The 23436-nt window shown below is 39.4% G+C and overlaps 1 protein-coding gene and 1 long non-coding RNA gene across 8 annotated transcripts in view; one reads left to right on the forward strand and one right to left on the reverse strand.

Annotated features, from left to right (window-relative positions):
• The window catches only part of PHF24 (PHD finger protein 24), a 171062-nt gene that overhangs the window by 72909 nt on the left and 74717 nt on the right, over positions 1 to 23436 (forward strand). The window lies entirely within an intron of this gene.
• Positions 83 to 23436, reverse strand: part of LOC118350313 (uncharacterized) — a 70262-nt gene continuing 46908 nt past the window's right edge. For all 6 annotated transcript variants that reach the window (XR_007414058.1, XR_007414057.1, XR_007414060.1 and 3 more), the window contains 2 exons: positions 696 to 1239; positions 83 to 194 (listed from right to left, as the gene is read on the reverse strand). This is a non-coding gene — a long non-coding RNA (uncharacterized LOC118350313). The remainder of the gene's footprint in view (positions 195 to 695; positions 1240 to 23436) is intronic.

The following is a 23436-nucleotide window of genomic DNA, read 5'->3' on the forward strand; positions in this document are numbered from 1 at the left end:
AGTGTTCTGGGAGAAATTGTCAACTGAGGCAATTGGAGCCTTCAGTGGTTAGAGCACCTGATTACTGGCTACAGGGCTCATAGAGGGACAGGAATCAGGGGAAACTTGCCCATAGAGAGGGGAGTCTGAGGGTTAATTAGGACTTTACCTCTTGATGTTTTATCTTTAGCCCTTTGTCTGACTCTCCGGTGACACTTGAAAACAAATGAGTTAGAGCACCTAAGTTTTTCTAAGCCAGGGCACCTTTCACTTTTTGTCTAAAATGAGACAAAATTGTTAAATATTTCTCAAACTTTTCTGTATTCCAATTTTATATACTCTCGTACCATTCTTTTCTTAGTCTTTGTATTTTCACCCATCATTTCCCTTTCTTATTACTAATTCATTTTGAGGCTCTCCTATACACCATACCTCTACCCCCATTCCCTGAACAAGTTCTGTGGGAGATCAGAATGAGACAGGAGAAAAGAGGAATAGATTAAAGGATAAGGGATCTAGTAGCCAAGGGATTTTAGCTATCCAAGGTCCTGAATGTCTCCCAAACCAGAAGTGAACCCAAATTGGAGCTATTCTGAGATCCATGAAGAAACCCCCATTAAAAAAAAAGTAAGGGTAAGGGTAATAGGAGAAAGTAAGGGAATAAAATCTTGTTTGAGGCTTAATCAGTTCAGTCGTGATCATTGTGTGTTCCCTACCCGGCAACAGCTCCTTTTAGGTCCCAACCTTAATTCTTGGTGGCTCTTTTTCACTTGCCAAATAATTAATGCAATAATAGTGATGGAGCCATAATGTGTAAGGGATATCCAACATCCCACAGAAGAAAGGTAGGGCTCAACATAATCCAAACCTCATTAGGCATCTCTCTTCCTAGGCTTTCAGGGACTTGGAACCTAATGCTTCCAAATTAGTTTTGGACCTAATTTGACCCTGTCATCTCTGCCTCACAGGAGATGGAACCAGATCACCAGACTACATCACAAAGCTCTCCTATTTCCAAAGGCATGCAGAGCATCAGAGGCCTTTATTTGTCTAGGAGAAGCTCATGTGATTCAGTGTTCAGATGAGGATGTCTGATTGTCTGTACGAGTTGCAGAGCCTGGGCCCTAGAGGTGCCAAGGTCATGGCAGCATATACTCTTTCATGCTCTGTTCCCTATAACGTGATGGCTTAGCTCTCTCCTTTAGACAACAGTCTAGCATCTCTCCTTAGATACGTTAGTCTTTATGTACACTGCATGCCCTATAAGAGAGAGAATGGTTAGGTCAGAGGAACTCCATGAACTACATTACATCACCTATATTGGGAAGATAACCTAAAACACAAACAAGAGGCTAGGACATGCATTATCTTGTTAAGTGTTAGAAAGTGAGGATTTTGATGTCACAAGCAATTGGTGGTCAGTATTAAGAGGTTCAAGAAGAGGGTCATGTCTGACATGTCAAGGAAAGGATACAGCTGCTGTCTTTTAAAATAACTTTCTGGGGCAGCCTGGGTGGCTCAGTGGCTTAGTGCTGCCTTCAGCCCAGGGTGTGATCCTGAGACCTGGGACCCCAGACCCCAGGATCATGCTGAGTCAAAGGCAGATGCTCAGCCACTGAGCCACCCAGGCATCCCAGGGCAAGCTTTTTCTTTTTCAACCTCAGTTACCCACCACATCTATGTCCACTGATTCACATATTAATGTTAATTTCATGGCCCATGTCAACATTGTGAGATGCCTCCAATGACCTAGGACTTCTGAATTTCCTTAAGTTCTTGCCCTGATGATAGTGGTCCCACACCTCCAAAATTCTTCAGCTCAAAATCTCTGAAAGTGCTATTTGGTCCCTCCTTCAGCATCCAGTCCACCAACAAACAGGTGTGGTGAGCACTCAATCTGCGTTCATCACTAAAGTGGGCAATATCAAAGGCACAAGGACATTGAGTTGTGTTACCTGCCTGCTCTGAAGATACTTAAAAACCTAGTTACAAGGATGCCTGGGTGACTCAGTGGTTGAGCGTCTGCCTTTGGCTCATGGCGTGATCCTGGAGTTCTAGATTGAGTCCCACATCGGGCTCCCTGTGAGGAACCCGCTTCTCCCTCTGCCTATGTCCCTGCCTTTCTGTGTGTGTCTCTCATGAACATATAAATAAATAAAATCTTTTTAAAAGTCCTAGTTACAAAGATTAATTAATATGAATCAAGAATCAACCTTATTAGTGGTTGAGGGAGAGGGAATTAAGGAGTTATTATTCACTGGGTAGAGAGTTTCTGTTTGGGATATGAAAAAAAATCTGAAAATGCATAGTGGAAAAGACTGCACAACGATACACTTAAAAATAATTAAAATGGGGGGATCCCTGTGTGGTTCAGCGGTTTAGCACCTGCCTTCGGCCCAGGGCATGATCCTGGGGTGCTGTGATCGAGTCCCATATCGGGCTCCCTGCATAGAGCCTGCTTCTCCCTCTGCTTGTGTCTCTGCCTCTCTGTGTGTGTGTGTGTCTCTAATTAATAAATAAAATCTTTTAAAAAATAGTTAAAATGTTAAGTATATAGACCACAATTTAAGAAACAAAAGGCAAAAAACCCCATTACTAATAATTAGTATGAGACCTTTTTTTTATTAACTTTAAGGAAGAATACTCTGAAATGTTTTAATAAAAATATAGATGAATGTTTTTCTAAAGTGTCCTTTTTATATAGAACAAAACCAAACCAAAATACATCCTTACGTTTAAGATAATTTAAGAGGAGTCACACCTGATGATGGGATGAATTTGAGCCATTTTAACATCTTTCCTGAACTTGCAAATTCCACACTACAAATATGAAAAGACTTTTTCAACTAAAGAGCATTGAATGTCAAACTGACGAACAGCTTACATCAGCTTTTTAGTAGCAGGTTGAGATACCTACAGTGTAGCTTGAATCTTTAACTTTTATTATTCCTACCCAACTGGCTCCTGCTTCCTGCAGCTTCTTTCTTTGCCACTGCAATGGTTCTGTCTTCCATTAATATGACCTAATGTGGCCCAGCATGGTGTTTGGTATCCTCCGTCTCTTGGCTGTGACTATATATGATTAATAAAACCACTGTCAATCTCATAGGTGCAGTGTCGGGTGTCATGAGTTCAGTCACTTCCAGAACCCAGGGACACTCCCTCCCTCACCAATGGGATGAAGAGAAGGTAAACAGAATATTGTATCTCTTCCCCAACCAGCTCTGCTTCCTGCAGCTGCTGCTGCCTTTTCTCTGCTGAAACAGTTCTCAGTCTCCCATTAGGCTAACCTCCTGCCACAAGAATACCATCAGATTGTGCAAACTTTGCACCTGCTCCAACCAGTGCACTCTTTACCCTACAGATAACCCACAGCCAGTGCCATCCTACTAAGCCATTAAAACCATCTGCTGCCAACTCCTCTGCAGCATCTCACTTACCCTTGTTCCTCTGTCTCCAGACTCAGGAGTTAGAGCCAAAGATAATCTTATGTGTTTTTGCAGAGTAGGTCCTTTAGTACAGGTTTATTTACTGGTTTGGTACTCATTGACAAAAGGTGCTTGAGTGGTTAGGACAGGGGAATCAGTGTCTTTCCAAACAAAGGTGCATTCCTGTAATGAACACATCAACAATACAGGCATGGATCTTCATATTTGCCCTCCTGCTTCACAGTTTATAGTGAAGAGTACACAAGGAAGACAAAGTACCTGAAAAGCCGCTATGGACTCTGGAGGCATACAACTATAAATTCATACTCATTCATTTCTAGAAAATTTCTCAAAGCCAGAATCTGCTTCATGTATTTTTTAAAAATTTTTATTTATTTTAGAGACAGAGAGAGAGAGAGAGAGAGAGAGAGAAGAGCACAAGAGCAGGGGGAGGGAGCTGTGCTGTGTCTCAGTATCAGAAAATATTACTGAACATCTTAGATGAGCCAAGGTGCTGGGGACAGAGAAGCACACTATTCAGCAGCAATATTTTTATACGAGTGGTTTTATCAATGCCTAATAGTTAAAATTTGCAGGGAGTTGGACAGGAAACACCCTGTTAGTGTCAGGCCCCAAACCACCAGTGTTCAAGCAGCAGGTTACAGTGTGCATTAAGTGTAGCAAGCAACCAGAGACACTAGAGGGCAGCACCTGCCCACCCAATGCTCCTAGCCCAGAGAACTCTTAGTGACAGAAACTTTAAAAGGTCCTCTGTTCCAGTGGCTCTCAATCCTGGCCTTACATCAGACTCACTAGGAAGCCTGTAATAATATAGATTTCCTGGCCTCATCCCAGACTTAATGAGTCAGAATATCTAGGGGCAGGGTCCAGCAATCTATATATTAAGTATCAAAAATAACCCTCAAGCAAAAAAGCACTAAGGTCTGAGTGTATATTTGGGAGATACTGGTAACAGCCAACCCCCAACCCCGGTTTTACTGCTATATGTCAATATAGCATATATATTGAGTGGGAATATCAGAAAGGAATAATATAATTGACATATAGCATTGTATTAGTTTAAGGAGTGCAACACAATGATTCATATATATATATATATATAGAGAGAGAGAGAGAGAAATTCTTATCACAGTAAATTTAACATCCATGTCCTCAGAGTTACAATTTTTTATGATGAAAATGTTTAAATTAAATCTACTCTCTTAGCAGTTCCCAAATATACGATATATAGTATTGTTAACTATGGTCATCATGCTGTATATTAGATCCCAGAACTTACTAATCTTATAATTGGAAGTTGGTACCTTTTAACTACCTTCCTTCCTTTCCTCCATCCTCCACCTCCTGCCACTGACAGCCACAAATCTCTTTTCTGTTTCTGTCAGTTCAGGATTCTTTTTAGATTATACATAAAAGTGAGATAACACAGTATTTGTCTTTCCCTGTTTATTTTCACTTAACATAATGCCTTAAGATTCATCCAGGTTGTTTCTAAAGGCAAGGTTTCCTTCTCTTTATGCTCGATAACATTCCATTGTGTATATATATATATCACATCTTTATCCATTCATCTATTGATGGGCACTTGGGTTCTTTTCCATATCTTGGCTACTGTAAATAGGTGCTGCAATGAACATGGAGATGCAGATAGTGATTTTGCTTCCTTCAGATATATACCTAGAATTGGGACTGGTGGATTATACAGCAGTTGTATATTTAATTTTTGAGGAACCTCCATACTGTTTTCCATAGCTACTGTGCCAATTTACATTCCTACCAGCAATGCACAAGAGTTCCCTTTTCTCACCAGCATTTGCTATCTCTTGTGTTTTTGATGACAGCCATTCTAACACATTCGAGATGATGTTTCATTGTGGTTCTGATTTGCATTTTGCTGATGATTAATGATACTGAGGACTGCTAGCCAATTGTATGTCTTCTTTGGATAAATGTCTCTTCAGTTCCTCTGCTCGCTTTTTTAAAGTGAGCTCCACACCCAGCGTGGGAACCCAATGTGGGGCTTGAATTCATGACTCTGAGATCAAGACCTGAGTTGAGATCAAGAGTCAGATACTTAACCAACTGAGCCACTCAGCACCCTGATCAACTTTTAATCAGATTTTTTTGACTACTTAGTTGTATGAGTTTTTCTAATGTATTTTGTATATTAACCCCTTATCAGATATATGATTTGCAAACATTTTCTCATTCCATAGTTCATTATGTTGTTGATGATTTTGAAGATGTGCAGAAGCCTTTTATTTTTTTTATTTTTTTGAAGCCTTTTATTTTTTATTTTATTTTTTTCAGAAGCCTTTTAGTTTGATGCAGTCACGCATTTATTTTTGCTTGTGTTGTCTTTGCTTTTGGTGTCAAATCCAAAAAAAAATCATTACAAGGTCTGATGTAAAGGAGCCTACCCTCTCTGTTATCTTCTAGGACTTCTGCAGTTAAAGATCTTATGTTCAAGTTTTTAATGTATTTTGAGTTGATTTTTGTATATGATGTAAGATAGTGGTCCAATTTTATTTCTGTTACACATGGCTCTCCAATTTTCCCAAAACAATTTACTGAAGAGGTTATTCTTTCCACATTATATATTCTTGGCTCCTTTGTCATAAATTAATTGATCATATATGCATAAGTTTATTTCTGGACTTTCTCTATTCTGTTCCATTGATTGGTGTATCTGTTTATGCCAGAGGAACAGTTCTTATAGTGTTGCAGATCTACGTGAATATCTGATGAAACTATGTCTCTCACCTCACACTCAAAATCTGATTCAATTTCAGAGGGTCACAGACTTCATTTATGTATACTCTAGGATTCCCGAGGAGGCTAGTTAAGAAACTTGAGTATGTGCAAAGACAAAAACAACAGCTCAAAATCCTTCATATTCTGAGAAGTTATAGAAAAATAAGGAAAAACAGAGAAGACACAAATAACCAATAGTAGGAATGACAGAAGTGACTCAGCACAAATTTAGATGTTAAAAGGATAATAAATTAGTATATAAAATTTTTAATATATATAATCAACAAAATAGAAAAAATGAACAAATTCTATAAAAGACACAAACCATCAAACCTTACTCCAGAAGAAATAGAGGGGAAGGTTAAGAGGTGGGGAAGTAGGGGGGATCCTAAGCTTGCCTCATCCCTTGAACACAACTAGATAAATATCAAATCATTCTAGACACCCTAGAAATTGATTTGAGGACTGAGTGAACAAACTACACACTAGAGATTAAAAAAAAAAAACAGACTGTACTGTGCAAGCTACGGAGAGTTGATTTGAAGGAGAAAAATGCTTCATGCTGTGGAGGAGAGGGAGCCTTGATCAGGGAGAGAGGAGAGAAAGGGAGAGAATAGAGGAAAGGAATGGAGGGGAAGGCAGAAGGAGGGAAAAGAGAAGGAGGAGGGAGGGAGAAGGAGAGAGAGAGGGAGAAAGAAAGAGACAGAGAGAGAGAAAGAGAGAGAGAGAGAGAGAGAGATCTGGCAGTGGATTACACAAGAAAAACTTTTGCCCAAAACCAATGACAGGGAAAAGGAGAGGGGCTGACTACTGCAAGTTTCTATAAGCAAGGGAGCACAAAGTCTGAAGTTTTAGAGCCCTCGCCATTGCCAGGGTTGTGCCTGGCAGGTTTAGCAGTGCTCTAGTGGGGAAGGAGGGCAGAGACCAGGGAACAGACAGAGTGGTCTGGGGATCCCTTGGGTCACATAGGGAGAAACAGTTCCCTTTATTGGGAGTGCATTTGGGAATGGGAGCATAGCCTCTCTGGGGACAGAAGACCCAGCAGATGCCACTGAGCTAAATAGCATAGGAACAGGGACACTGGCCGAGGGCAGGGAGCCTTAGTGCTGGCTTTCTGCTATACTTTACCATAAACTCTGAGCACCCGCTGAGACACAATCATTTTCTGTGCAGTGCAATGCTCTCCCCACCAGAGGATCAGCGAGGGTCCATGTCACATGGTCTCTGAAGTTTGGAGTTTTGAAACCCAGCCTTGCCTGAGATAAAACATGGGCTTGCTGGTACTGCCTGGCAGGCAGACAGCTCAGACACAGGGTGAAAGAAGGGATCTGGCAGAAGCTGGGGACACAGGAGGGGCGATTGTTTGCTCTTCTGTGAGGACTTCCTGAGGAGTGGCAGGCGCAAGCTCCCCACTCTGGAAAAGAGAGAGTGGGTGATGCTATTTTCTCCCACTGCCCATCAACACTGACCACTTCAGTAAGCAAAACAGCTCCACCACGTGGAGGCTGGAACCACTTACACCAAGGCCCACCCCACACTGTGCGCTGCAGGTGCATCTCCACTAGAGCAGGTCTACCTGAGAATCAGTGCAGCAGGCTCCACCGCCAGAAGACCAGCATAAACCTCTCTTAGCACCTAGGCTACTGCTCAAAGAGTGCTGCAGAGCTTCAGCTCTGGGGAAATAGGATCTAGCTTCCTTACTTTTTATTTACTTTTTTTTTTTGGATCTAACTTTTTTTTTTGTAAATTTATTTTTTATTGGTATTCAATTTGCCAACATATAGAGTAACACCCAGTGCTCATCCCATCAAGTGCCCCCCTCAGTGCCCGCCACCCAGTCACCCCCACCGACCTCCCCTGCCCCCACCGCTAGTTCGTTTCCCAGAGTTAGGAGTTTCTCATGTTCTGTCTCCCTTTCTGATATTTCCCACTCATTTTTTCTCCTTTCCCCTTTATTCCCTTTCACTATTTTTTATATTCCTCAAATGAATGAGACCATATAATGTTTGTCCTTCTCTGACTTATTTCACTCAGCATAATACCCTCCAGTTCCATCCACGTTGAAGCAAATGGTGGGTATTTGTCGTTTCTAATGGCTGAGTAATATTCCATTGTATACATAGACCACATCTTCTTTATCCATTCATCTTTCGATGGACACCAAGGCTCCTTCCACAGTTGGGCTATTGTGGACATTGCTGCTATAAACATCGGGGTGCAGGGGTCCCCGCGTTTCATTGCATCTGTACCTTGGGGTAAATCCCCAGCAGTGCAATTGCTGGGTCATAGGGCAGATCTATTTTTCACTCTTTGAGGAACCTCCACACAGTTATCCAGAGTGGCTGCACCAGTTCACATTCCCACCAACAGTGCAAGAGGGTTCCCCTTTCTCCACATCCTCTCCAACATTTGTGGTTTCCCGCCTTGTTAATTTTCCCCATTCTCACTGGTGTGAGGTGGTATCTCATTGTGGTTTTGACTTGTATTTCCCTCCCCAAGTGATGCGCGGCATTTTCTCACATGCTTATTGGCCATGTCTATGTCTTCCTCTGTGAGATTTCTGTTCATGTTTTTTGCCCATTTCATGATTGGATTATTTGTTTCTTTGCTGTTGAGTTTAATAAGTTCTTTTATTTATAAATTTATTTTTTATTGGTGTTCAATTTGCCAACGTATAGAATAACACTCAGTGCTCATCCCATCAAGTGCCCACCTCAGTGCCCATCACCCAGTCACCCTCAGCCCCCGCCCACCTCCCCTTCCACCACCCCTAGTTCGTTTCCCAGAGTTAGGAGTTTCTCATGTTCTGTCTCCCTTTCTGATATTTCCCACTCATTTTTTCTCCTTTCCCCTTTATTCCCTTTCACTATTTTCTATATTCCCCAAATGAATGAGACCATATAATGGTTGTCCTTCTTTATGGATCTTGAATACTAGCCCTTTATCTGATTGGTCATTTACAAATATCTTCTCCCATTCTGTAGGTTGTCTTTTAGTTTTGTTGACTGTATCATTTGCTGTGCAAAAGCTTCTTATCTTGATGAAGCCCCAATAGTTCATTTTTACTTTTGTTTCTCTTGCCTTCATGGATGTATCTTGCAAGAAGTTACTGTGGCCAAGTTCAAAGAGGGTGTTGCCTGTGTTCTCCTCTAGGATTTTGATGGAATCTTGTCTCACATTTAGATCTTTCATCCCTTTTGAATTTATCTTTGTGTACGGTGCAAGAGAGTGGTCTAGTTTCATTCTTCTGTATGTAGATGTCCAATTTTCCCAGCACCATTCCCACCAACAGTGCAAGAGGGTTCCCTTTTCTCTAAAGAATGGGAGAAGATATTTGTAAATGACGTATCAGATAAAGGGCTAGTTTCCAAGATCTATAAAGAACTTATTAAACTCAACAGCAAAGAAGCAAACAATCCAATCATGAAATGGGCAAAAGACATGAACAGAAATCTCACAGAGGAAGACATAGACATGGCCAACAAGCACATGAGAAAATGCCCCGCCTCACTTGCCATCAAGGAAATACAAATCAAAACCACGATGAGATACCAGCACCATTTATTGAAGAGACTGTATTTTTTCCAGTGGATAGTCTTTCCTCCTTTATCGAATATTAGTTGGCCATAAAGCTGAGGGTCCACTTCTGGATACTCTATTCTGTTCCATTGATCTATGTGTCTGTTTTTGTGCCAGTACCACACTGTCTTGATGATCACAGCTTTGTAGTACAACCTGAAATCTGGCATTGTGATGCCCCCACCTATGGTTTTCTTTTTCAATAATCCTCTGACTCTTCGGAGTCTTTTCGGATTCCACACAAATCTTAAAATAATTTGTTCCAATTCTCTGAAGAAAGTCCATGGTATTTTGATAGGGATTGCATTAAATGTGTAAATTGCCCTGGGTAACATTGACATTTTCACAATATTAATTCTTCCAATCCATGAGCATGGAATATTTTTCCATCTCTTTGTGTCTTCCTCAATTTCTTTCAGAAGTGTTCTGTAGTTTTTAGGGTGTAGATCCTTTACCTCTTTGGTTAGGTTTATTCCTAGGTATCATATGCTTTTGGGTGCAATTGTAAATGGGATTCACTCCTTAATTTCTCTTTCTTCTTCTTTTAAGAAGCAGACTAAAACACACCTATGATCTAGTTTCCCTTTTAAAAAAATTAATTTATTTTTTATACCTTGGATCTAGCTTCTTTTAACAAGCAGATCAAAATATGCTAGGATCTAGCTTCCTGTCTTTTCCTTAAAAAAAAAAAAAACAGCCTCTTCTAAATACAGCCATTACTTTCAAGATCGGCAAACAACAGGCTGTTCTAACAGACACAAAAAAATGACCTACACAAAATGATAAGACGGAAGATTTCACCCCAAATGATAGAACAAGAAGTCAGAGAAAGGTATTTAATCAATATATATACAAGATGTCTGAACTATCATTTAAAATAAGTACAATAGTTGGGCTTGGGAAAGCATAGAAGACACTAGAGAAAACAATAAAGCTGAAGGAAGAGGGAAAGAAAGGTTTTGGATCATGAATGTAGACTTTGAAAACTCAGTAACTCCTTAAAGTGTAGTAAGATTCCAATCACAGGAGTCCCAGGAGAAAACAGAAAGAAAAGGGGGCAGAAGGTTTATTTCAGCAAATTATAGCTAAAAACTTCCCTAATCTGGGGAAAGAAGTGGACTGTCGAAATCCAAGGAGCACAGAGAACTCCCATAAAATACAACCAAACCCGGCCATCATCAAGACATAGTCACACTCAAAATACAGAGACAACAAAGAATCCTGAAAGCACAAGAGGAAAAAAGTCCTTAACCTACAAGGAAAGACACATCAGGTTCACAGCAGGTCTGTCCACAGAAATTGGCAAACCAGAAGAGAGTGGCAGGATATATTCAACATGCTGAATGGGAAAAATAGGCAGTCAAAAATATTTTATCCAGCAAGGCTGTTATTCAAATAGAAGGACAGTTAAAGTGTTTCCCAGACAAACAAAAACGAAAGGAGTTGTGACCTCTAAACCAGGCCTACAAGAAAATTAAAGGGGACTCTTTGGGGGGAAAAAAGAACAAAAGCAACAAAGACTAGAAAGGAACAGAGAAAATCACCAGAAACATTAACTTTATAGGTAACACAATGGCACTAAATTCATTCATATCTATCACTGATCACTCTGAATGTAAATGAACTAAATGTTCCAATCAAAAGACATAGGGTATCAGAATGAATAAAACAATAAGACCCATCTATATGTTGCTTATAAGAGACTGATTTTAGACCTAAAGACACCTGCAGATGGAAACTGAGGGGATGGAGAACCATCTATCATGCTAATGGATGCCAAAAGGAAGCCAAAGTAGCCATACTTATCTCGATACACTACATTTTAAAACAAAGACTGTAACAAGAGATGAAGAAGGGCATTATATCATAATTAAGGAGTCTATCCATCAAGAAGATCTAATAGTAGTAAATATTTATGCCCCCAACTTGGAAGCACCTAAATATGTAAATCAATTAATAACAAACATAAAGAAACTCATTGATAATGATACAGTAATAATAGGGGACTATAACATCCCACTTATAACAACGGACAGCTCAGCTAAGGAGAAAAATCAACAAGGAAACAATGGCTTTGAATGACACACTGGACCAGATGGACCTAATAGATATATTCAGAAGATTTCATCCTAAAACAGCAGAATACACATTCTTTTCAGTGCAAAGAACATTTTCCAGAATAGATTACATTCTGGGTCACAAATCAGCTGTCAACAAGTACAAAAAGACCAAGATCACATCATGCATATTTTCAGACCACAACACTATGCAACTTGAAGTCAACCACAAGAAAAAATTTGGAAAGACTGCAAATACAAGAAGGTTAAAGAACATCTTTCTAAAAAATTAATGGCTTAATCAAGACATTAAAGAAGAAACAAGGGGTGTCTGGGTCATTCTTAAGGTTGCTTAAGAATCTGCCTTTGGCTCAGGTCATGATCCCGGGGTCCTGGGATGGAGCCCCAAGTTGGGCTGCCTGCTGGATGGGGAGCCTGTTTCTTCTCCCTTTGCCACTCCCCTCACTCATTCTCTCATTCTTCCCCCTCCTTCCCTCCCTCCTTCTCCCCTCTCTCTCCCATCTCTCTCAAAAAGATAAAAATCTTTTAAAAATAAAAAAATTAAAAAGAAGAAATGAGAAAGTACATAAAGCAAATGAAAATTAATACATGACAGTCCAAAACCTTTGGACGCAGCAAATGCAGTCACAATACAGGTCTATCTCAAGAAGCAAGAAAAGTCTCAAATGCACAACATAACTTTATACCTAAAGGAGCTAGAAATGCAACAGCAAATAAGGCCTTGAGCCAGAAGAATAAGGGAAATAATAAAGATTAGAGGGAGATAAATGATATAGAAACAAAAAAAAAAAAAAACCCTGCAGATCAATGCAACAGAGAGCTGGTTCCTTAAATTAGTAAAACTGATAAACCCCTAGCCAGACCTATCAAAAAGAAAAGAGAAAGGACCCAAATTAAGTCATGAATAAAAGAGGAGGAATCACAACCAACAACACAGAAATACAAATAATCATAAGACAATATTATGAAAAAATTATATATATATACGCATATACATACATGCATACATATGATGGAATATCACTTAGTCATCAAAAAGAATGAAATCTTGCCATTCGTAATGATGTGGAGGGAGCTAGTGTATTATGCTAAGCAAAATAAGTCAGAGAAAGACAAATACCACATGATTCCACTCATGTGGAATTTAAGAAACAAAACAGATGAACATAGAAGAGAAGGAAAACTAAAATAAGGCAAAAACAGAGGGGGAGACAAACCATAAGAGATTCTTAACCCTAGTATACAAACTGATGGTTGCTGGAGGGGAGGTGGGTGGGGTCATGGGGTAACTGGTTGATGGGCTTTAAGGAGGGCACATGATGTAGTGAGCACTGAGTGTTATGTGCAACTGAGGAATCACTAAGTTCCAGCCCTGAAACTAGTATAGACTATATGTTAAATGGAACTGCATAGAGAATCCAGAAGTGGACCCTCAACTTTATGGTCAACTAATATTTGACAAAGCAGGAAAGACTATCCATTGGAAAAAAGGCAGTCTCTTCAATAAATGGTGCTGGGAAAATTGGACACACACATGCAGAAGAATGAAACTAGACCATTCTCTTATACCATACACAAAGATAAACTCAAAATGGATGAAAGATCTAAATGTGTGAGACAAGATTCCATCAAAATCCTAGAGGAGAACACAGGCAACACCCTTTTTGAATTTGGCCACAGCAACTTCTTGCAAGATACATCCATGAGGCAAAAGAAACAAAAACAAAAATGAATTATTGGGACTTCATCAAGATAAGAAGCTTTTGCACAGCAAAAGAAACAGTCAACAAAACTAAAAGACAACCTACAGAATGGGAGAAGATATTTGCAAATGACATATCAGCTAAAGGGCTAGTATCCAAGATCTATAAAGAACTTATTAAACTCAACAGCAAAGAAGCAAACAATCCAATCATGAAATGGGCAAAAGACATGAACAGAAATCTCACAGAGGAAGACATAGACATGGCCAACATGCACATGAGAAAATGCTCGGCATCACTTGCCATCAGGGAAATACAAATCAAAACCTCAATGAGATACCACCTCACACCAGTGAGAATGGTGAAAATTAACAAGACAGGCAACAACAAATGTTGGAGAGGATGTGGAGAAAGGGGAACCCTCTTGCACTGTTGGTGGGAATGTGAACTGGTGCAGCCACTCTGGAAAACTGTGTGGAGATTCCTCAAAGAGTTAAAAATAGAACTGCCTTACGACCCCGCAATTGCACTACCGGGGATTTACCCCAAAGATACAGATGCAGTGAAACGCTGGAACACCTGCACCCCAATGTTTATAGCAGCAATGTCCACAATAGCCCAACTGTGGAAGGAGCCTTGGTGTCCATCGAAAGATGAATGGATAAAGAAGATGTGGTCTATGTATACAATGGAATATTACTCAGCTGTTAGAAAAGACAAATACCCACCATTTGCTTCGACATGGATGGAACTGGAGGGTATTATCCTGAGTGAAATAAGTCAATCGGAGAAGGACAAACATTATATGGTCTCATTCATTTGGGGAATATAAGAATTAGTGAAAGGGAATAAAGGGAAAGTAGAGAAAATGAGTGAAAATATCCATGAGGGTGACAAAAGATGAGAGACACGTAACTCTGGGGTAGTGGAAAGGGAGGTGGGTGGGGGGTTGGGGTGACTGGGTGATGGGCACTGAGGGGGGCACTTGGCGGGATGATAACTAGGTGTTATGCTATATGTTGGCAAATTGAACGCCAATAAAATTTTTTAAAAAAAGGAAACAGAAAAAAATTTTAAATCCACTTTTTTTGCCATTTAAATATAAATAAATAAATAGATAGATAGATAGATAGATAGATAATAGATAAATAAATAAATAAATAAATGCATGCCTCTAAATGAGGAGGAACAGACACAAGGGTAAGGTAGGAGTCAGCATTCCTCATCTTTACAAGTAGATTCCATCTTGACAGACAGAGTTCTGTGAGCCATTTGGTTTCTTCAGGATGGACAAGCTATAATTAAACTGAAAAGAATGTGGAGTACCTGGCTGGGTCAGTCAGGGAAGCATGAGACTCTTGATCTCAGGGTTGTGAGCTGGAGCCCCATGTTGGGTGTAGAGATGACTTATATTTCCCAGTGTAAATCAACATCTTAGTATTATAATTTATGTCTCGTATTCTTTTTTTAAGATACAGTTTTTAACTAATCTCTAGATTACATGTCTCTTCCTCCTAGTAAGTAGTCTCTATCCTCCTAGCCAGCTGCAGAGGCAGGGAGAGCAATCCTAAACACCAAGCTACTGCAATGACCATAATCCCCAGCCTCAGAGGAGAGCGAGTGCTACTATTTCCCAGTCTAAACTGCCTTCCTCTTGTGTGCCTTTGTTTTCTTCCATTAGTATAAAGTAGATTCTATTAAAGAGTATTTAATGAATGAAGCATGAGGAATAATAATGTTATCTAGAAGTGAATCCTGAACACTTAAAAGTTGCATGTTTTCAGCTTGGTAGGAAATAATAAGTAGTTATACAAAGGTACTCAAATATCTCAGAGTGTGACTGGTATACACAAACTGCTATATAAGTCTCCTATAAAGAGGAGAGAGATTATTTTTGGCTGAAGTGATCTGGGAAAGCTTCATGTAGAAAATGGCATTTAATCTAGTGCTTGAAGCAGAAAGAAAATTATAATGTGTGAAGTTGGAAGAGAAAATGATCCAAATGCAGGCGTCAGTATGCTCACAGAGGTTGCTGGTGTTTCTGTGTAATGATATACGGGGATAAGAAAAGGATTCTTGAAATACTTATTTTACTCTGGGTATATTATTTTGTATATATTTTATCTCAGTGCAGTGAGGTTTAGACTTCATTTTGTCTTTGTGTGGAAACTCCGAGGTCGGGATGTCTCCCTATAGCTCCCTATAGCTGTATTTTTCTGCATGATGTGGCCATAAACTGTGGAGTTAGGTCTCCTGAATCTGACCATATGTGTTCCTAGGTATAAACTTCTGTGTGGGTGCATTTCTCTGCAGATATTTTGGTCTTTGTGGGTGTGTGCACATGCAGTCCTGAGGGGATAGGAAGGAAAGACAGAGAAAGGAGTAGCAGGGTGGCAGGGTATGGGGGAAGAAAGCGGGGTGTTGACAGGAACCTGTCTGAAGCCCAAATATGAAACTGATACACATAATGAGTATTTTAAGTAGTTGATAATTCATTGTCACATGGACCTCAGAGGTTCTTTTTCTAATAAAACAACATTTATTGGTAAAAAACTAGCTTTTCAAAATGCCATATTTTATCCGTCACATTCTATCTCTTCTCATTTGTCCTTCCTTTCATCCAATTTAACCCTATTTTTGGATTTTTTTTTAAGTTTCTTTTCTTCTTCTTCTTCTTCTTCTTCTTCTTCTTCTTCTTCTTCTTCTTCTTCTTTCTTCTTCTCAAAAAGAAAGCTTTATGTTTTCTTTCTTTTCTTATCCTTCCAGTTTTAATCCTTTCTTCATTGAAGTTTTCTCCCTGTTTTTCCTTTCCCTTCTAATGTATGGAGCTAATACCATACCCCACCCATACCTCAGAATCAATTGTATTTAAATTGGGAAAAGGGTTATCTCTTGTAAAGATGTTTTAGGCTCAGTCTTGGGCTTTTGTCTCCACTGTCACTGCCACAGTCAGTTCATTCACTGGTTCAACAAATTTTAATTGGGTGCTTTTGTGTATGTCAAAGGCCTTGTTCTAATTCCTGGAGAAACAGAAAAAATACCTAGCATAGACAACCAAGTATATTAATTATCATCTTTAATGAAAGTAACCAACTTTTCCATCCTCCAGACATAGGAGAAAACTAAAAGACAGAGATGCAAAAGTGAGTTAGCTAGTTTTTTATAGGTATCTATTATATATCATCTTAAGAAAACTGAGGTAGTAAATAATCATCCAATGCATTTGCGTATTTATCATATTTGTTAATATATTGCCATTTTAGGAAATAAGGACAAATCAAAATTAGGGTTAGTGAGCAATATTTCTACATTTGTTTCTTAGAAATAGTCCAGGCATTTGGGGATTGTTTATTAATCAACTTGATTGTGTGTTTAATGATTAAAGTTGTAAAGTTAGTTAAGAATCTGGAAATACAATTTTAGCTAATAAAATATTATATATCCTTATGAATTCTAGAATTATAAGAATTTCATAAAATTGAACTCCTTTGAAAAGATATTATCACCATTTCACTTACACTAATATATACATATATAATATGTGTATAATTGGTATAGAAAATATATTTGAAGAAATAATGGCTGAAAATTTCCCAAATTTAATGAAAGTTATAAATTCACATTCAAAAAACTCTGGAAAACAGCGGTTTCTTACAAAATGAAACAGTACTCTTACTATATGATCCAGCAATCATGCTCTCTGGTAGTCATTCAACGGAGTTGAAAACATATTTCCACACAAAACACTGTAGCTTTATTTATAATTACCAAAACTTGGAAGCAACCCAGATGTCCGTCAATAGGTAAATAGATAAACTGGTACATCCAGACAATGGAATATTTTTCAGCACTAAAAAGAAATGAGCTATCAAGACATGAAAGACATGGAGGAAACTTTAATGCACATTACTAAGTGAAAGAAGCTAATCTAAAAAGGCTTCATATTGGGGTGCCTGGGTGGCTCAGTGGTTGAGCATCTGCCTTTGCCTCAAGTTGGGAGCCTGGGGTCCTGGAATTGGGTCCAGCATTGGGCCCCTTGCAGGGAGCCTGCATCTTCCTCTGCCCGTGTCTCTGCCTCTTTTATTGGGTCTCTCAATAATGAATGGCTACATATTTTTTATTCCAACCGTTTGACATTCTGGAAAAAACTGAACTATGGGTGACGGGAGAAGGATAAATAGGCAGAGTATAGGAGGATTTTTAGTCAATGAAAATACTTTGTATGATACTATGATGATAGATACATGTCATTATACATTTGTCCAAACCCCACAGAATGTAACAATAGGAATGAACCCTAGTGTAACTGTGGGCTTTGGGTGGTTATGATGTGTCAGTGTAGGTTCATCAGTTCTGACAAATTTACTACTCCGGTGAGGAATGTTGATAACGGAAGAAGTTATGCATTGTGGTGGCAGGGTTATATGGGAACTCTGTACCTTCTTCTGAATTTTGCTGTGAACCTAAACTGCTCTAAAAAGATAGTCTTTTAATTTTTTTTAAGTGGAAAAAAATCAATGGGAACTCTTGACACCAAATTTAGTACTTTGAAATAATCTGTAACTTTTTTTAAATGGGCAAAAGACTTGTACAGACACTTCACCACCAAACATGTACGGACAATTATCATATGGTTTCACTTATATGTGGAATTTAAGAAACAAAACAGATCATAGGGAAGGGAGGGAAAATAAAATAAGATGAAATCAGAGAGGGAGACAAACCACAAGAGACTCTTAACTATAGGAAACAAACTAAGGGCTGCTGGAGAGGAGTGGGTAGGAAGATGGGGTAACTGAGTGATGGGCATTAAGGAGGGCATGTGAATGTAATGAGCACTGGGTGTTACATGCAATTGATGAATAACTGAACTCTAGGGCTCCTGGGTGGCTTAGTTGGTTAAGCGTCTGCCTTTGGCTTGGGTCATGGTCCCAGGGTCCTGGCTTGGGTCATGACCAGGGTCCTCAGGTGGGAGCCCGCTTCTCCCTCTCCCTTTGCCCCTCCCTGCTGCTTGTGCTCTCTCTCTCTCTCTCTCTCTCTCATATAGATAAATAAAATCTTTTTTAAAAAACCCGAACTCTACATCTGAAACTAATGATACACTATGTGTTAATTAATTGAATTTAAATAGGATAAATAAAAAAGATGTACAGATGATAAATAAGCACATAAAAAGATGTTCAGTATTATTACTCATTAAGAAAATGCAAATTAAAACCACAAGGAGATACTAATATATATACATATATATATATATTTCTTTTTTTTTTTTTTTTGCATAAGGGAGATACTAATTAACCTAATAGAATGCCTAAAAAACAAACTGAAACAATAGTGAAAACTGACAATACAAGTGCTGATGAAGATGTGGAACAACTGGAACTCTCATACATTGGTGGTAGAGATGCAAACTGGTACAGTCACTTTGTAAAACACTTTTCCAGCTTCTTACAAATTTAAAATATTTACCATACCAGTACCTTGAGTACACCATCCTTTCAGATAGTTTTTGAACATTCTCTCCAAGAAACTAACAATGAGTGCATTTGACAACTGTTTATCCTGCTTTTAAGCCAGCATCAGAACAACCTCTGTTCAAAGCTTTTAACCTAAAATATGCCCTAAAGAAGGGTATTCATAAATGAATTTGATTTTTCAGCCAGTGAGGTATTTTGCCCTGTGATTAGATTTTCTTGGCATAGAACAATTAGTTGTGTGATTTTGTAAGTGCTTGAGTGAAAGAAAGTGCTCACAACATAGGTGGGTGGGTGGGTATGGACCCAACTTATCAGTAACAACCTTAGCTAGTAGTTCATGCTTTAGTGAGAAGGAAATGGGGAAACGGTTACTACCATTTGGAATTCATAGAGTATATTGGGGAGAAAAACATTTTTAAACATATTAAACCTCATTGTTGAAATAATAAATTTGGGGTTTTTTTTTCCTACTTTGGAATTCTAGGGATTTGAGAGAATTCCAGAATGTTGTTAGCCTAAGTCCCTCTTTTGAGCAAGGCTCGGCCTCTATGAGAAACAAAAGATGGTATGGTAGATGCAGGGAAATATCTTGGTCCACACACAGTTCAAGCTCTTACGATCCAAAGGTTTCTGTTTTCTGGCCTTTAATCTTCTATGTCTTCCTCAGTACCATGTAGCTCCAGCTCTTAAAATAAATTTACTTGATGATGACTTTCACTGTCCTATACTTGTGCTCTGAATTTTTAAGTGTTAGCAATGAATACAGGGATGAGACCAGATGAACCCTCTCATTTTTCAGTATCCCTATGAGTATTAATCCTCTTGATAAGTCATAGTATTCTCATAAGAGCTAATCAAATTTTAAGATGGTAAGAGGGTTAGGGCAAATTTTGTTGACATGGAGGATATAGGCAGAACTCACTTGGCATAGTTCCCAAATGCACAAATTTCAGTTCCACAGTCAAGTTAAATAACACCAGTTCCTAAACAACATAGTTGAGATTTCAGTTACCACTGTAGATTAGCTGTGAGTAACTGCATGAAGTACAAACTTCACTATTAACCTTTTAGTCCACAAATCACTATGTAAATAACAGATAAGCATTGTGGTCAGTGGCCAATGCATCACTTCTTTCAAAGTCTATCAGTGATTGGTCACTGTGTGATTATTCAGTTTCCACAGAGATAACAAAGATTACAGTTGTATTGCCTCTTTATCTTTGGGTGATAAACCATACACACTCTACTAAAATAAATACTTGAAAAAGGGAAGTAGTCAACAAAGGTGAGAGTATAGTAGAGAAACAAAATAATCCTAGGGGTGAAATTGGAATAAATGTAAATGGAGTTATAAAAGAAACAGCTGACCATGGATGACATTGCCATCATTTGAGAGACCCTAGATATGTAGCAAAAGGAATGTAGTAAAGACAAACTTAACATAAATGGGTAAAGGATGATTGTGTGCCCGAAAAAGTGATGCCAGCAAAGTACTTCACATTAAAGTAACTCTCAAGACACATTTCATGACATTGAAAGTGCAAAGATAAATGTTGGAGGCTAATCCAGGCTTCGATTAGTATGATAATCTGCGAAGTCATAGAGAAAATACTCACTCCATACCCTAAATGACATTATAAGAAGGCAAGAATGATTCAAACCATTCATGACACACTTTTTTCGTAGTAAGTGTTTTTTTTTTTTAAGGTTTTTATCAATTTATTCATGAGAGAAACACACAGAGAGGCAGAGACACAGGCAGAGGGAGAAGCAGACTCCCTGCTGGGAGCCTGATGCAGGACTCAATCCCACATCCCTGGAATCATGACCTGAGCCAAAGGCTGATGCTCAATCACTGAGCCACCCCGGTGCCCCTAGAAGGTGTTTTATTACAATCTTAGCAAGACAGTTCAGTGGGTATCTGAAGGTTTAAAGAGAAATATATACTTTCCAGGTACATGAACAATAATACAGTAAAAAGAAAAATCCTTTTTTTCCTACATAAATTAATCTGTATCTTTTAAAAAAAGATTTAATTTATTTATTTGACAGAGAGAGAGAGAGAGAGAGGGAGCGCACAAGCAGGGGGAGCAGCAGGCAGAGGGAAAGGGCGAAGCAGGCTCCCAGCTGAGCAAGGAGCCCAACGTGGGGCTTGATGCCAAAGTCCTGGGAATGACCTGAGCCAAAGGCAGTCACTTAACCAACTGAGCCACCCAGGCACTCTTATTCTGTATCCTTGAAAAATTTTAAATCACTGAATAGTTTGATTTAAAAACTCACAGTTTTGGGGCGCCTGGGTGGCTCGGTTAAGTGTCTGACTCTTGATTTTGGCTAAGATCATGATCTCAAGTCGTGAGATCAAGCTCTACATTAGGTTCCATGCTCAGTGGCGCGTCCGCTTGAGATTCCTTCCCTCTCCCTTTCCCTCTACTCCACCCCCTGCTCATGTGCTCTCTCAAATACAAATAAATCTTTTTTAAAAAAGCTTTAAAAAAATCATAAGCTTATGAATACTAGAGTACTGATGAACAAAAATCATGGGGGATTTTTTGTTTACCAAGTTATTAAAGTGTTTACACCTACAAAATTCCTCAGTGTTGAAAAAAAGATATAAAATATATCCTCTAAAATGTCTCCTATAAGCAGGAAAGACCAATCTGCAAGCCTTAAGATAAGTTCAGAGTTTAGAGGCAGATGAAGGGAAAATCCTTAGCAAGTAGCATCTTGTTTTTGTATAAAAAATGAAAACAACACACTTGAAATATCAGTATTTCATTATTATGATATATGGGGTTGGAAAGGAAGGTAGGTGACACAGGTAAAGTGCTATTTTCAATCACATATTAGCTATTTTTTTAAATGACTATATAATACCTGCCTCTAGGTGGCGCAATGGCCCCTGCACTCCAGCCAGGCTCTCCTGGCTGCTGAGGAAGCCTGATCAGGAGGTGGCAATGCCCCCTGAGGAAATTAAGATATTTAAATACAGGTTCCAGTCCAAGATAGCCCTGCAGGAAGACCCTGAACTCACCTTCTCCACGAAACACAAAAATTATACCTATTTAAGAGCAATTCTTCCTGAAGAAGAACCGAGGGCCAAATGAACAGCTTCTGCACAACAAAAGAACAGCAAAAGAACAGGAAATGAGAACAGCAAGAGAGACAAGACATGGGTGCCCGCTGTGTGGAGAGCCACAGGATCTCTCCGCTTGCACCCACTACAGATTCAGCTATCTTGCCAGAGTGACTTCTGTGTAGAGAGCCCCAGGACCTCCCAGCCTGCACATGGCCTCGCAACACCTGCTTTAGCAGGGCACCCCTAGCAAAAGTACCCAGGGATCTCCTCATATCTACCCACTGCAGCTTCAGCTGTCCTGCCAGGGCACCCACTGCACAGAAAGCCGTACACCCCCCAGTCCACATTGTGCCTTATCTCCAGCGATGCTCTGCCAGGGTACTCTGCACCGAGAGCCCCAGGACATCTTGAATAATGCCCACTTCAGCTTTAGCTATCCTGCCAAGGTGTCCTCTGTGTCTAGAACCTCAGGATACTCTGGTTTGCATCCACTTTAGCCTTAATTCTCTGGCCAGGGTACCTGTAGTGTGGAGAGCCCGGGGCCTGTACCAATCCACACTCACTTCAGCTTTAGCTGTCCTGCCAGGCTGCCCACTAGATGGGTTAAGGCCCAGGACCCCAGTCCATACCAACCACAGCTCCAGCCAGCAAGCAAAAAGTCACCAAGCACAGGAACTATGCAGGGGATGTCTACACGGAAGACTATTCCTTCAACTTTAAGAGAAGTAGCTATTCCACCTAAAACACAGAAACACAGAAAAGTCAAGCAAAATGAAGAGACAAAGAAATATGCTCCAAAAGGAAGAACAAGACAATCTCAGAAAAAGATTAAATGAGACAGAGGTAAGCAATATGATGGATAAAATTTAAAGTAATGATTGTAAAAATACTCGCCAGGATGGAGAAAAGAGTAGAACTCACTGAAGTATTCAATATAAGGAGATGGAAAGCATAAAAAAGATTTGCCTCTCTCTTTTTTCCCCTTTGTCACCTGAAGATAATATTACACTGCATGTTAACTAACTGGAATTTAAATAGAACCTTAAAAACCAGAAAATATAAACAAAAAAACAATCAGAGTTGAAGAACACAATAACTGAAATTTAAAAATACACTAAATGGAATCAACAGCAGATTAGTGGATACAGAAGAACATAGCAGTGATTTTCTTTAAAGATTTTAAAATTATTTATTTATTCATGACAGACAGAGAGAGAGAGGCAGACACACAGGCAGAGGGAGAGGGAGAGAAGCAGGTTCTATGCAGGGAGCCTGACGCGGGACTGGATCCCAGGTCTCCAGGATCATACCCTGGGCCAAAGGTGGTGCCGAACCGCTGGG

Source organism: Canis lupus, chromosome 11 (assembly GCF_003254725.2).
Source record: "Canis lupus dingo isolate Sandy chromosome 11, ASM325472v2, whole genome shotgun sequence".
NCBI lineage: Eukaryota > Metazoa > Chordata > Mammalia > Carnivora > Canidae > Canis > Canis lupus.